The 16,261-nt window shown below is 33.0% G+C and overlaps 1 protein-coding gene and 1 pseudogene across 17 annotated transcripts in view; one reads left to right on the top strand and one right to left on the bottom strand.

Moving 5' to 3' along the window:
* Positions 1-16,261, bottom strand: part of RBMS3 (RNA binding motif single stranded interacting protein 3) — a 653,502-nt gene that overhangs the window by 202,576 nt on the left and 434,665 nt on the right. The gene's annotated exons all lie outside the window — the stretch shown is intronic.
* On the top strand, positions 10,317-10,435 carry LOC111736589 (annotated as a pseudogene).

The following is a 16,261-nucleotide window of genomic DNA, read 5'->3' as shown; positions in this document are numbered from 1 at the left end:
TAGGGCTTCCATCTTCTCCACTGGTGACTTCTCTGATTAGAAAACCTTTCCTTACTCCAAACTCTGATGTTTCGAGTTTTGGCCTTTTGAAGCACTGGGCATATGGACTTTGGAGCAGTAACATTTTAACTTTCATATGTTACTTTTCTTTTATTTTTTTTATTTCCAGAATGAATTCTTTAAATTATATTTAAAATATTGGGTAAAAAATAATTTCTCTCTATCAATGTAGGAGAAAGCTATTCATTTTAGTAAAAATGTGTTCATGGTCAAAGAAAATGGAAAAGAATCTTGGCATAGTTTTTTTTTTTTTTTTTTTTTAGCTAAATCACCTGTAAATATTCAAAGAATTATAAAATATTGTAACACTTTCTGTTTTTAAGATTTTGAGTTGGAAGAGATAGAAAATGAATAGCACTGCCTATAGAGTAGAAGTCACTTAAGTCAGACTCTCTAGGGTACTCAAAAACCATCCTGGTATATGTGCCTATAATTTGAAATGGGTGCCAAATGGTATAGTTTTCCTTTAGTAACAAGCACTCAAAGTTGAAAGTCTCCTGAAAACATTGAGTTTGTCTCACTTAAAATTATAGATGGATAAATCATAAAATGACCATATATTTTGGAGGAGTAGTTAAAAATTAAATTTTAAAGTTAGTGTGAAAAAATAGATAAGCAAAACAAACAAACAAACCAGGAATATTATTAAAAAGAAGAGATATGTCAGGCGGTGGTGGGCATAGCCCTCCCAGTTATTAAAACATCATATAAAATGTTATTAAAGTTGTAAGTTAGCATAAGATTTGACAGAGAAATAAATAAACACAATTAAAATTTCAAGGAAATTTAAAAACATAAATGGTCATTTAGTAGATGAAAAATGGAGCATTTTAATTCAATGAGAAAAAATGTATTATTCAATAAATGATATTGAAATAATTGACTAACCATGCAGAAATAAAGAAAAATAAATCTGGTTACTCCATTTTATAACTTTAGCTAAAATAAATTCGAGATTATTACAAGATTAGGTTTTGAAAATGAAATGATAAAATTAATAGAGAAAAAATAATATTTTAATATTTTTAAAGTGAGAATTACAAAAAAAACTATAAATAGTCTTTTTAAAATTTGAAATGGCAAAAAAGAAAACAAACTATGAATGAAGGCAAAAGGGCTGAAAAACACCAACTTCCTTTAACATAATAAAGTATGTATAAATTAATAAGAAGGCTACCAGTCCAGTTGAAAATGGACAAGCAATATGAACAGAGTATTCAAGAGAAAAATATCAAAACTCAACACATGAAATGATGTTCAACCTGAGTTCACATTTGTCTTATAACCTATTTGGCAAAATTTAGCTAAATTAGATAAGCAAGCATGTATTATTTAACCAGCAATTCCAGTTTGTGTATTTTTCCTGTAGATATGTTTGCATTTATGTGAAATAAGGTACAAACCTTATTTTTCATTTTTGTAACTATTTGCAATAGAAAAGGATTGGAAACAACCGAGGTATCTACTTTGAAAATTTTTATAAAAAAGTATTGTACATCTGTACAATAGAATACTATATAATAATTAAAAATAACAAGGGAGCTTTCCTTGTACTGTTAAGAATAAACTTAATGGTACATGATTAAGTGAAAAAAAAAAAAAACCAGTTGAGAAGAGAGTATATACTTGCCACCACTGGAGCGAAATCACAAATGTATGTTTGGGATTCAGGAACAGCCTTCGGAAACATCACAATGTTCACACTAGTTCTCTAGGGAGGAAACTAGGGTGGCTGTACCACATGAAAAGGACAGCACTACTTTTCACTGTGAAGTTTTAAATTTTTAAAAATTATTTGTACATATTATCAACTCAAAATATAAAGTAAACCAAATGCACTTTAGAAGAAGAATCCATCATAATCAAGTTTTAAATTTCCAGGAAAATAAATGGCTTAATGTTTTAAAATTTAGTTATGTAAGAGACAACAAATTGAGAATTAGATAATGATTACTCAAGTTATTAGATAAAATTCAGGATCCATTACCAATTAATAGCACACACACACACACACACACACACACACACACACACAAGAAAAGAAAAAGAAAAGAAAAAGAACACTGATTTGGCATTAAAAATGGATACTTTATCATATCCAGTTTCCCAAATGCCCTTCAACTGGACAATAAACAAATGAGGTACAACAATTCAATGAAATGCAACTCAATTATAAAAAAGAATGGACTAATGATACATTCAACAACATGTGTGAATTTTAAATGCCTTATGCTAAGTGAAGGAAGGCAGATTCAGAAGATGACATGCTGTATGATTTTATCTGTATAACAATTTGCAAAAGGCAAAACTGTACAAATGGAAACCAGAGTTGTGATTTCCAATAATTAAAGGTGGAAGGGAGGGTTTGACCACAGAGGGGAAGCAAAAAGGAGTTTTTAGGAATTATTCTGTATCTTGATATAGTTCCCTAATAATATATTATTTCCATTTTGAAAAAAGTGTGACACAATTATTTTAAAGCAGATCTGGAAAATGGAAAAAAGAAAGAATAGCTAAAAATAAAAAAGAGAAAGTAAAATCTAGAGCAAGGAGTTGTTCCGTAAAATTATAATGATTAGATAAATGTATTGGTGTGACTCTTTTGCAAACAGGCACAGATATCACAGGTAATTAATTAGCATATGGAAAGGTGATACAAATAGTATGAAAGGAATGGATTAATTTCTAAATGCTGCTGAGATACCTAAATAATTTAAATAATCAATTTAGACACTTATTTGATGATACCAAAGATACTAAGGAGCTAAATGTAGAGAAAGGTAAAAGGTATAGAAATGAATTCTAATAAAATCTCTTATATTTAAAGTGATTTAAAAAGAGTGCAATGGAAAAAGATTACTTTATTTCACATAAAGTTAAATTATTATTTAAAAAAAAATAGAAGTCAAAGTTCAACAGAAAACTAAAAAAAAAAAAAGCAGGTGAGCAATGTGATAGACAAATGCTTAATATCTTTAACATACAAAGTATTTAGTTAAAACAGTAGGATTGATCAAATTCAGTTTTTAAAACTCTAACTAGATAGAACTTAACCCAAGTAGTTTAAAATCAAACCCAACCTGACCAAACCAGCTCCATCTAGTTCTATTCAATTCAAAATGCTCATTGGGATCTGATCTGGACACTCGACCTGAGTCTAACCAGCATGAATTGGCTTCCATCAGTTGAAATTTGTTGGCTGAAATTTTTATAGTATCAAAGAGGTTCCAAAAGCATCATCCTGCTTCTCTTTGGCACGGATCTTCTATCTTTAACTTTTAATCTCAGTAAAAATAGATACTCCTGTAGAATAATACTTGATCCCTCTCCTCTGGGTGGAGTTGATCATTTCTCTTTTTACTCAGCCTCCCCACCCCCGCCACCCCACCCCATTCTCTGGCTCCTTCATTACACTTCTTCCACTGTGTGTTTATCTCTTGCCTTGAAAATGTATTCCTATGTCTACTTTACATTCAACTTAAAAATATTTATTTAATGAATAAATTAAAAAAATTCAAATGTCTACTAGTGTAAAAGATATTGATTATCATCAAGTAAACTAGGTTCTAGAGTATACAATCTTTTTATACCTTCAGTCATTGAACTATACGGATTTTTTATCAAGTCATCAAGATTTGATTTTTTGAGGGGTCGTAATCTGGGATTGCTGGAATTGTTTTCACCCCAATAGACATTACTTTCTTTTATGGCTTTGAGATTTGCCACCTCCTTGTAACCACAGAAGGAATTCTACTCAGTTCTCTGAATTGGGTACCTGTATTAATTATTTTTCTAAGTGGTTCTTTTTAGCCTCAAAAAGAGTATCAATGGCAAGATATTATCTCTGCAGTATCTCAGGAACACAAGGAATAAAAAAGCATTAACAGATCCCGCTTATTCATCATGACCTTTCGGACCATTTGATGAAATGATATACAGATGAACAAAAAAAAAATGAGTCTAACGTTTTTTATTATTATTATTTTTTATTTTTTTAGACAAGACAACCCTTGGTTGACCTCACAGATTGCAAGGACCTTGTCAGCTTATGATGCCTTATTTTTTTAATTTTTTACGCCTACAGCACCTGGTCTTCCTAGGTGGTCTCCCATCCAAGAACCAGGGCTTGTTCAGGGTGGGATGACCGTAGACGAGTCTAACTTTTCTAATGAGGCTTTTTGTAATATGCCTTTTCTTCTGATCCAGCTCTCAATCTTAACATACAATTTAGAACAGGGGAAAAATCATTCTACAGCTTAGTTTTTTGATGACTGTTTTTCTAGCAGAAGTTTCTACAAATTATCTTTCTTTTATCACAACAACAACAACAACAAACAATATGTTTACATTATTAACATTAGTAGAAAAACCAAAGTGTACGGTTTGCTGAAAGTAATAGCCAAATATTTCCACTCTTCTGAAAACTAGAATGACTATTAAAGTAGATAGCTGAATCTCAAGGAGGAAGGCTTTGAATGGACGAAAGAAATGCAACATTTAACACAATACAGAATTTTAATACTCATTGTATTTAGCAAATAAGGAAGAAATTTAGTCTGACATGTTTGCAAATGTAGGAAAAACATGCATAGGGGAAGAGTTATTAAATTTCTTGCTGCTTTCTTCTCCTATAACATTTTCCCTTTCCATCCAAGAAAAGACATGGTTTAGTATAACTAAGTGCAATTTACATATAGTAGTTAGTATTTACCAGGAACATTCCAAGAAAATTATATTATATTTATATTACTACATAAAATTTAATCCACAGCCACACTCACAACACTAGTACAGAAAGGAACTATGATGATTTCCCTTTTGTTGATGAGAAAATTTGAGGCACAGAGAGGTTAAGTAATTTGCTGAAGATCATACTACTAAGGCAGAACTAAATTCTGGGCTCAATCAGTCCATTAACTATGTCTGAGTCTGAGCAATTTACATAAATCTGTAAGTCTCAGCCTCCTCATATCCAAAATGGAACAGGGCCTTTTTCCTAAGCATACTTTGAGAGTAAAATAGAATAATCCGTAAAGTACTAAGCACAATGTTAGGCATATAGTAAACCCTTCTTTTTTCTCCACGAAAAATGTATTCATTGATAGGATGTGGGGACAAGAGAACAAAGACATTTCCTGACTCTAACTGTATCTCCCCCGACCCCTGATCTTTACTGAGATAACTGACATACAATGTTGTGTAGCGTTAAGATGGACAACATGTTAACTTGATACATGTATATGCTGTAAAATGAATACCACCATAGCATTAACTAACACCTATTCTAACTGTATCTTTTAGAAGACACTGGTGTCAAAACTGAAATTGAAGTAATCACATAAAAAGAATAACGAGAAATACTCTACGGTCAGACAAAGGGAAAAAAAGACAAATATGCAGAAACTGGAAATTCCTAAATCCTGAAGTTAAAACATGAAACCCAAAGACATAAATTTTCTTCTCCACAAAAGCCTAAAGAATGTAAAACAGTTCTACTGAATCAAAGATGAATATGGTTCTGTGCCAAAACGTATTAAGGCAGCAGGAGATTAACAATGTAAATAAAACATTTTCTGAGTGAACAGGTGACAAAGGTCAAGGGGAGAAGCTCTTGGTGCTATTGATAAAGGACTTCATTAAGCCAACAGGGAAAAAGGGTATAAATATTTATTTGAATAACACTTCAAATCAATGTAAAGGTTAATGAATCCATCCTTCTGATGGCATGGGGCATTAGAGCTCCCATGCACTGCAAGGACAGAATCTCCAGGAAGCTTTAGGAAAACAGAACCTTTATAAGGACTAGAATTGTGTTGTCAAAGGATTTTAATTAGGAAAAAATCTAATTACTAGTGAAGAATTAATTGTAACAACCAATAAGATGGTTGCTGTTCCAATACATCTGTTTCATAACTATTTTGTTTCTTTTATTTCCATAGGCCACTACTTTCTTTTTTTTTTTTTTAATTTGGAGACAGGAGCAATGGAAAGTAGAAAGTAGAATGGAATGATGATTTAACCTTTCTGAGGAAAAAAAAGGATTTTTTTTTTTTTGTTTTTAAATATTCTTCAATCCTCAAGAAAGTTTTTGAGATTTAATTATTTTAAAATTTATGAAGAGGAAGATATTTCTATATGGAATCATCATAGTTGATGATATCTGCATTCGCTTTACAAACATTTACTAACAATGTATTATTAAGAGAGAATTAAAACAGTATTAAGAAATCACAGTGGCATAATGTGCTCAACTATTTTCAATTTATTTCAGTGTGCCTATATTAAGCATCTGAGACCATGTTCAAATGTTCAGCATTAGAGGAGATATAGGATAAAAAAGGCATAATTCTGCCATCCAGTGGGATAAGGCAAGTATAGAGTAATTATCATACAAAGTTACACATCACAAATGGACACCCTGTGTAGGAGAAAATGATTCAATGTGATGCAGTGAGAGTTAAGTTTACAGGAGTTAGAAATCAGAAAAATCTGCATGAAAAATGTCGTACTGATCTTTGAGCAGGATTTCTTTGGGAAACGAGGGTAGAAGAAGGGGACGCCATGCCCTGTGAATTAGTGGTACAAAAATATGCCAAGAAATCATTACCGGAAGTTGGAGATCATATTTTTTTTTGTAGTTGTTTTACCTAAAATAATGACTCTTTGCACTAATGCAGCCATTTTGGTCCTATAAGAAGTGTGACCAATGTTTACAAATCTAGGAGTCACCAGAGCACATTTCAGGTAAATATTTTTCTGATTCTATACTCTTTCATCTCAGAAAACTGTCAAGCTTCAGACTAGACACTGAATTAATTGGACACCACTGTAGAATGAGATATGGCAACTGCATGCATAAGGCTAGAAATTAAGGGTAGTTCTTATCTAGGAATAAGGGAGGTTTCCTTATACAGTCCATGTACGAGATGATGCCCATCAATAATTTTAGCTCATAGAACTCAACTGTTAAATAATATTTTCAGCTTACAGGGTAGACGTAATAAAACGATTCTCATGTTGCAAATAAGTGTACTAAAAATGCTTCATTATTCATTTCCTGCCAGAACTTTTGTGGAGTTCTACAAAATCTCTCAGTTAATTCTAGCAACACTAGCATAAATGAGGCATTTTAAACTTCTAATGAAAACGTTAGATTCCACGAACAATCTGTCAAGGGGCTGAATGACTTGCACAAGTTTGAAAGTAAAGAAGAGAAAGGGCCAAAACTCAAACTAAGATCTCTCTGCCTCCAGTGGAGGCATATAGCATATGTTCGTCCACCAATTACATTCACAGAGGGAAAAAGGTCTTAGCCATGAGGTTCTGTTAGAAAGCTTATCATAAATTGGATGGATGCTGCTCTTTTCTTTAACATCATATAGATGCAGCAAAGATGCAAAACATTTGTCCCTGGAATGGGAGAAAAGAGATGGTCACAGGGTGTAAATAAATGTTAAACTGTGTCTTTTCAAAATAAATTACAGGAGAAATTTTATCTTAAATTCTTTCATCGATTACATGGATTCATTGGATTGAAATTAAAACCAGTTACTAAAGATGACTAGAAAATTATTTTTCTTAGAGATCTTTCATATTAGGTTAAGAGGAAAGAGCTTAAAGAAATTATGATTTTATGCTTCCACAGTTAGAGACTTTACCATTTTAGAAAATTAAAAAAAAATGATTTTATATGAACTTTAATAGTGTACAATATTCAATTAGCTACATGTTAGTATTTACATTATTATTAGTAGTAGTAGTAGTATTTACTACAACTAGCAAACCTAGAAGCCTGTATTTAAGATGTGTCTTACATGGTGAATAGGGCTCTATGGTTCAGTCTAGTTGTAATATGAGCACTATATGACATTAGCAGTGACCAAAAGAAATGACACAGAACAGTTCTTATGATGATAACAGAATTCTCATGTCAATATCCATGGTTAGTCTTCTGGTTCTTAGATATTAATCTTAAACTCTTCCTAAATTCTTGCAGAGTCACATGCCACTTACAAATTTCACAGTTCCATTCCTATAATGCCAGCATGCCACACATGCCGTGCATATAGATTGTTCCAATAAAACATTCACATATTCTGTCAAAGAATATACTTTTTGCTAATATAATGATAATGCAAATATTCAGAAGAATATTGTCTCTGCATTGGAAAACAAAATATTCACTATAGATTATGAAACCTGCATGCCTATTTCCAAAATAATAATAATAATTCTTATACTGAAAATAACTTTCTAGAACACACATAAGTTTTCAAAATAAAACCAGAAAAATGAGAGGATATTTTAAATTTCATCTTCACCCTGGTTATCTTTATTAATCTTTTCAAGTTCTAAGAAGATGAAAAGGCTCAAATCTTGAATTTAACTCTATATCAGTGGCATTTAAAATTGTTGTTTTGTTTTACTGTAGACCCCAAAGAGCTTTTGTTTATATAGGTTATGTCTATTGATATTTACCATTTGAAAGAATAAAACTGAGTAAATTTTAGATATTTCCTTATTATTTTTAAAAAAGAAATAATAAACTCATTACATGATAACATAAGTGATGCATTTTTATAAAAAATATTTTCAAAAGCAAAATACAGACATGAGGGGCCTTGTTTTATATTTTTGCAAATCTCTGTAATTTCTGGCTTAATAAAAGACAGCTGGATTCTCATTCTTCTTCTGCATTTAATTTGTTGCAATATCACACATCATGTTGCCTCTGGGAAACTCCATTCTACACCCATGAGAGAATCAGAGTGAAAAAGGCGGTATTATGTCAGTATTATGAAAATACCTTGACCTTGCAGACCACTGGAAATGATCTCAGGGACCCCACAGGTCTCTCGACCACCATTTAGCTCAAACAGACCATGCCATCTTAAAGTAATTGCACATAAAAATAGATTAGTTTCACTATCTAAATTCAATATTTTTGTATGTTTTAAAGAATATTTGTATTAAAATCCAAGTATCTTGTATGTTGGTACCATTTTGATTCTTTATCAAGTCATTAATTAGCTAAATCATGCTACTAACCTATTTGCATGATCGTAATTCTATTTACCACTACAAACGTCTTATCAACAGCCTAAGCTTTTTATAGAGAGCCTGTTACCTATCAACAACTGATACTGTACTTAGAGTATGTCTACTATGTTTATCTTCGGGGAAGTCAGAGAAGCTGCAGAGATAATATAAGTCACACTCAAGTGTTCTCATCAGCAGCAAAAGAACTGGGATATAAAAACTCCAAAAGCTGTCAATCACTGTTAAGGACTGCCCCAACCCTGGGGATATAACTTCCTAGGCACTTCTGCCAATGCACTCATTGAACAGAGGCTCCCACATCCTGAGGGCTGTCCACCTAGAAAGAGGTCCTGGCTGATGGAAATAGGGCAAACATCCGGTAACATCTACTTTAATACCAAACAGCTAGGAATCAACTTCAACTTTTGAGTCAGTTTACTTTGAAACATTTCAGTGACTCAGCTAGTATAACTATTTGATAAAAATTTCTGGTCCAAAATAAATCCCACTCTCAGTTCAAGAGGAATGGCTGTTTCCATATTTATAATCTCTTAATCTTGCTACAGGGTTGTCCTCCACCTCTGGTTGAGAAATACATTTTAGTAAATCCACTGTAAGTTTTTTAAAATCACTTGAATAGTAAGAATTATCCGTATATCATTTTTAACACATAGCAAGTATCCATAGTTGCCTCCCTGATTTTCACTTTGTGTTTCAAAACTAAGCTTTCATGTTAAGACTCAACCATGTAAAGCTTTAAGATACTTTTTATTTCACTGAGCAGTGAGATGGAGTACAAGCATCATCTATGCATTAAATATAGTCATCTATAACTTACAGCTGATATCAGTTATATGAGTTCTTCTAAGCTCTAATGATTTTTCAATAACAGGGATTATTGAAAACAAGCATTAGGTTGAGATCTAAGAAATCACATTGGCATGAATTTAGATTTACAATTGGCATACTTTTCCTGCCGTATTTTATGAAACCAGATGGTTTTACTTAATATTCGATTTATCTGAATCATGAATAACTTGCTTTAAGATATAAGAACTCACCCTAAAGAGCTTTCTTTTTGGATGTTTAACTGTCTTCCATGCTAACATATCCTTAAGAGAAGGTGTAAAGAAACTGTAAAGTCAAAATAATTAACAAGAGTCTCTTTTTCCTATTTAACATACAAACAACCGAGACAATCGAAAGTTTAAAAAATAGTCTACAGCCATGCTACCCTGAACAAGCCCGATCCGGTCTGATTCCGGAAGCTAAGCAGTGTCGGGCCTGGTTAGTACTTGGATGGGAGACCACCTAGGAAGACCAGGTGCTGTAGGTGTAAAAAAAAAAAAACCAAGAGATTGTAAGATGACAAGGTACTTGCAATCTGTGAGGTCAACCAAAGGTTGCCTCTCCTAGAAAAATATAAAATAATAAAATAATAAAAAATAAAAGAAACTAAGAAAGTTCTCTGGAAACTGTTTAGTAATGTAATTTAGAGATAGTTTGGATGATATTCTTTTGTAACAAGTTCTATGGTAGTCTATTGGTTTTCTGTTGCTGCAATAACAAATTAACAAAAATTTATGGACATAAAATTACACAAATTTACTGTCTTATAGCTCTGTAGGTCAGAAGTCCAACATAGATTCTATTTGGCTAAAATTGTGATGTAAACAGGGCTGAGTTCCTTCCCCAAGACTTTAGGGGAGAATCCAATACTTTACTTTTTTCAGCTTCCAGAGACTACCTACATTCCTCCCTCTGTCTTCAAGGCCAGCAATGGTGGGTCAAGTCCTTCTCAAAAGCATAACTCTCATCTCATGTGCTCTTCTTGACTTTTAAGGGCCCTTGTGATTACATTGGGTCCACCCAGATAATCCAGAATAATTTTTCTATTTTAAGGTCAGTTTATTAGCAACCTTAATTTCAAATGCAACATTAATTCCTCTTTGGGGAATTAGGAATTCGATTTTGGGGGAGGGGGAACATTATTCTGCCTACCTCAAGCAGATATTTACTTATTTAACAAATAATTATCAGTATTCTTCTGTGACATGTATTGGATTAGATGCCTGAAACATGAAACAAAGAGCAAGGTGCAATCCTTACATTAGTAGGGCTCGTGGGCTAATTGTTTAAAAGTATAGAGAAAGATACTCATCAAAGTTCCTTTTAGAAAAATGTCAATCTAATGGGACAAAAGTGTCTTGGAAATATATGAAGTTTAAAAAATGATCATAAATATGACAGTTTCCTATAAAATATTTCTTTTTCTGTACTGAAAAATGACTATAATAACAGCAAATGAATTGATTTGTTATTCATAGACTTAAAGAAGAATACAGAGAAAACAGTTATAAGGAAAAATGATGGCTGGTTCAGAACTTGCTTAAGAGAATTTTTCATTCATATTTCTTTTAAAATATTTTCTTAAATTTTGCAGATTTTTCATTCTAAAAAATTAGATCATAAATAATAAGTTGTGTGCATGGGCAGGCTCCTTGATGGTTACTTGGAGAGAGTAGCAGGTGTTTAGGTCAGGACACTATCCATTTATCCAAAATATGTTAGAATGTGTTCTTAAAACAATGCTAGTAAATGAGATTCTAGAATTGGAATGCACTAAACACTTAATTATTCAGAACTTGGTTTCCATGGCTTGTGTCTTAATTGGTCTTAAGCCACTCAACCCTTTTTGCTTGCTAATAGGACTCATTTGGACAACAGACACTAAATGCATTAACTACTAATTAGTGATACTGACAGAAGGCAAAGCCCAAAATTGTCTTAGAAATAAAATTAAGGTTTTATAATTTATTTTGTACGCGTTTACTGTGAAATCTTCAATGCAGAAATGTTTGAAGACCTGAATGTAGTTAGTATTTTAGAAATAATAGATGAGGAGGACTTGTGACTTTGGAGATAGAAAAACCTCTTCATCTCTCTTCTCTATTTCATTAAATTATGACTGGGTAAAATAAAAAAGATTTCTGAGCCAAGTAGAGACTCCAAACTAATTCCGCTATTACTCATTGATGCTTATACATAATTATGGAAAATATATGGTTAGCAAAGCATGTTATATTAATTAAACACTATAGATTTTAATATAGTATTACATTATAATAGGAATAATAAGCCAATGTAGTAATTCCTCTAGGCAGAGAGAAGAAATATCATGCCAAAAGGGGCAAAAGCATAGACCAAGGAATTCTTTTCTGTTTATTCTCAAGATATTCACATTTATTATGTGAAGAAGAGGGATTAAAGGGGAGAAAGTACAGCATAGTAATAGTGCTTAACTGGATCCAATGGCAAAGTTAAGATGCAGACATTATTTCAAAATAAATTAGGCAAGACCATTTGACATGTTAAAAACAGAATTCATCATTGTGCCAAGAATGAGTTATTTAAAGAACTAAGAATTAAACTGCCACATAACTAACACCTTGAAAACCAGTCTTGAAAAAAATGAGACATTCTAAAAGTAACTAGAATCTCAATCAAATTTTTTCTTTTTCTTGCGAATATTAAGCACCCTTTTCCCTCCTCTCTTTTTTCTCTCTTTCCTCCCCCTGGTATATTTACATATACAAATGAAAATTTTTATCAAAAATTAAGAAAAGATTTAAAAATTTCTCTCAATGTCTGCCTCCAAATTTTTTGATGCTTGTTTAGCAGGAGCTGTGTACCCTCATACATACCCAGGGAGTTCATTAAAAGCAGACATAAGTATGAGGGTTATTCAACTCGTGGAATTATGCATCAACTCCAAAGAACATTTACTGAGAATCTATACTGAGCTAAACAATAGCCCTTGAAATGACAGAAAAGAAAGAATCCCGGGTTTGGATAACTCAGTGTCAAAAAAATAAAATATTATTTCAGCACTGTTCAAACTTCATAATCTGCTCCTATGAAGGTTAGCACTTCAGAGAAAATCAAAGGAAATGTGAGATTAAGTAAGGAAATCTACATTATTGTTGAAAAACCTTTTAATATTCTAATCAGAAGTCTCCAATTGTTCAGCTAGAGATCATCTCTTTTACTTCAGCCAACTACAGGCATTGCATACTGGAGCTCGTTGTCAACGTCACCACTCTACATTTATTCAATTTATCACAAATTCCTTTCTCTGTGACCTTAATTTTTCATGACTGCATCTTACTTTCACTTTGCTTGCCTTACGACTGTTTCCTAGTTCCTAATTCCCTCCCATTTTCATCAACCATCCACCTCTTCATGGGCTCAAGTGCTTTGTGGTTAAACATGTTACTGCTGGCACTTTGTCCTTATCTTCTTCTATACCTCCCTTGCTGAATTAAAACCCTGTCTATGATGTGTCTACTGTTACTAATATTTCACTTCATCATCCTTAATATGTGGTTCATAAGTGCTATGGTAAAAAAAACAAACAAACATGAAAACAATATAATTGGTCCATGAAATTCATTTCACTACTTTAGTTGGGTCTACCTTCCTCTAGCATCATAAATTTTAAATCAAAATGTAGTTCCCCATCACAATTTCTAGAATACTTGCCTTAATTCGAGTTCCCCAAAGTCAGAGTCTGGGACGAGGTTGTTTAATTGGGAGCTGATGTCAGGAGGCAGATATGATGTAAAAGGGAAAGAAAGGTAGGGAAGAAAGAAAATCCAATAAAGGGTGCCTCATTGAGCTTGTTACTTCTGTGGGCAAACTCCTAAGGAACACTTAGAATGTAACTCAGAATTGTCCCTACGAAGGGCAAGAGGTCCACTCTTATGCACTGATTCCCATGTCCCATTGTTTGAGGGTTGTCTCAGGGAGTGATAACTACCAAAATCTGCAAAAAACCTATGTCGGGTTGAGTAAGATTTTACAGATTTTTCCCTTAGGTAGAAAAGTAGAGAGAATCAATGGATGCTTGAGATGAGATCCATCTGGAGTGTATGGAGACTGCCCATCTCATTTGCAGCTGCAAACACAGGTGGGAAGAGGGGTTATAGTATCAAGCACAAAACTCATTCCAATCATTTCTCATCTCCTGAATGCGATCCCCTGTACATCTTCTTTATCCAGATTTAGAAATGTAATCATCTCTCTCCCCCATTTCTCTCCATCCAATCAGTTACTCAAAACGTGTTTACCTTCGCAGTATCAGGTGTGTGTGGAAGGTTGAAAAATGATTGACCAAGTCCACATGCACAGAATTCAGACAAATTCTAAGGCTCTATTGACCTTGAAGTTGTCAGGCTGATTCGTAAAGTTCATTAGTAATATTCCAACAGTGTTTCATCATGAAGCCACTGTATGTTTGGTACATAGAAATAATCTAGGAGGTATCACTAACATTCAAGATAAGAAGCTTCATAGAAAGCAGCTACTATTGCAAAATTCCTCTTAATGAGAAATCTGAACTTGATACCCAGTTAGGAACTGTAGCGTTTCCAAAGTTTATTAAATAAATTATGTTTTAGTTTCACAGAGATAAACAACTCAGTATTAGGTAATGCTTCCCCTTAGTAGAATTCCAAAGGTATATTTTTGCTAAACTGTACACCATAATATTTTTCCTTAGTTGCTTTTGTGGACTTAATAGACTGGTACCACTGAAGAAATTCTGGTTGGGAGGGTCTGTAACATTTTCCACTGATAAAAACTTGTACATTTATTGCTCAAATATTCAAAATTTCAGAATATGTCTTTTAATATAAATTTCATTTAAGCACATTGTTGATATTTTATTCTGGGGGAAGTTTTACATTTAACAAATAACATTTTCTTTCTTCATTTAAAAAAAAGATCAGATTTTAAATATTTTCCTTACATGCTCCCATGAAGTATACAAACATATTCACAATACATTTTTTAAATTTACGTCAACACACAATAGTAAAATTATATGTCAAAGCATCAAGAAGGCACAGTTTTATTTTATTAGAAAAATGATTCCTCCGTCAATTATTTGTCCAAATTTGTTGATCACGAGATTTGTTAAAAGATCCCTAAATATGCTGAATTTTCTCTCAACCCTTTCCTGCTTCTTGGAGTTTCTTAGGGATTAGAAATAATTATCTGAAGAGTAAGAAAATCATACTAAAAGATAATTATTCCATTTTCTTCTGGAAAGACTGCTCCACTAATAAGAACAGGTGCTTACAGGCAAAAGTCTAGTTTGAGAGCAAAACATGATTTATTTTTCTACAAACTAGCCTGCACATTCTGTTCATCAATACCTGTCCCTACATGTGGAAGCCTTTTCCACATCACTCTTCTCTGGGGGCTCTTTGAAAGTGAGCCTTTCAAGTTCATGCCCTATAGATCCCTGAAGTGTCTGGGAACTTACCCTTTGCTTTTGCTAGAGGTTTAAAAATGAAACGCTTTGGGGTTGCACAACATTTCTGTGCAATTCATTATGGGACAAAGAAATGTCTGGGGTTAGGCAGGCAAGCAACTAATGATCCTTCATTTTGTCCAGAAAACATCAAGATCGATACATGGGACATGCAACATTTATGGAACATTGTGTTTTCGTTTTCCTCTAGGGAAGGGAGAAAATGCTGGATGATCTCTTTCTAAGGATGGCTACAATGATTGATGCTGTTTAATAAACATCTTTGGCCTCTCCTTCCCACCTGCTAGTAACTACACAGATGTCTGATCTTTGTTAATTTCCTGTACTATGTATACCAGGATTCAAATAATTTGATTTTGGGCAGGTATATTCAGCTTCATTGATCCAGGTAACCAAAATCAGGGAATAAAATAATTCAAATGAACAGAGCTAGTTCTGAGAGGCTGTAATAGGCATTAATTAACCATGATGCATTCATTAGCCCTTTTCTCGTTTAGAAAGAAAAAGTGCAGCTCGCTGCCAGCGTTCATTTAGCATCACACGTAGGAATGCTACATTTTCTAAGATTTGACATTTTCAGCAATTGAGAATTTACTGTATTTTGTAAATGGAAATACCACTACTAAAAACAGAATGCTATAAATAGAATGATATCATTTGTTTCTAAAGACTATTGATATACCAGTGCGATACGAAAATAATAATAAAAGCAAGATATTTTTTGGCAGACTTTGGGAGTAAGGTTAAGACTGTAATCCACAAGTTGTCTTAGGGTAAATGCTGCAACCACAAGTGCTACTGGTGAGTATTCTTGGGACAAATAGG

Source organism: Pteropus vampyrus, unplaced genomic scaffold (assembly GCF_000151845.1).
Source record: "Pteropus vampyrus isolate Shadow unplaced genomic scaffold, Pvam_2.0 Scaffold1, whole genome shotgun sequence".
Lineage (NCBI taxonomy): Eukaryota > Metazoa > Chordata > Mammalia > Chiroptera > Pteropodidae > Pteropus > Pteropus vampyrus.
Note: the sequence above shows the minus strand (reverse complement) of the source record. Positions and strands in the feature narration are given on the sequence as shown.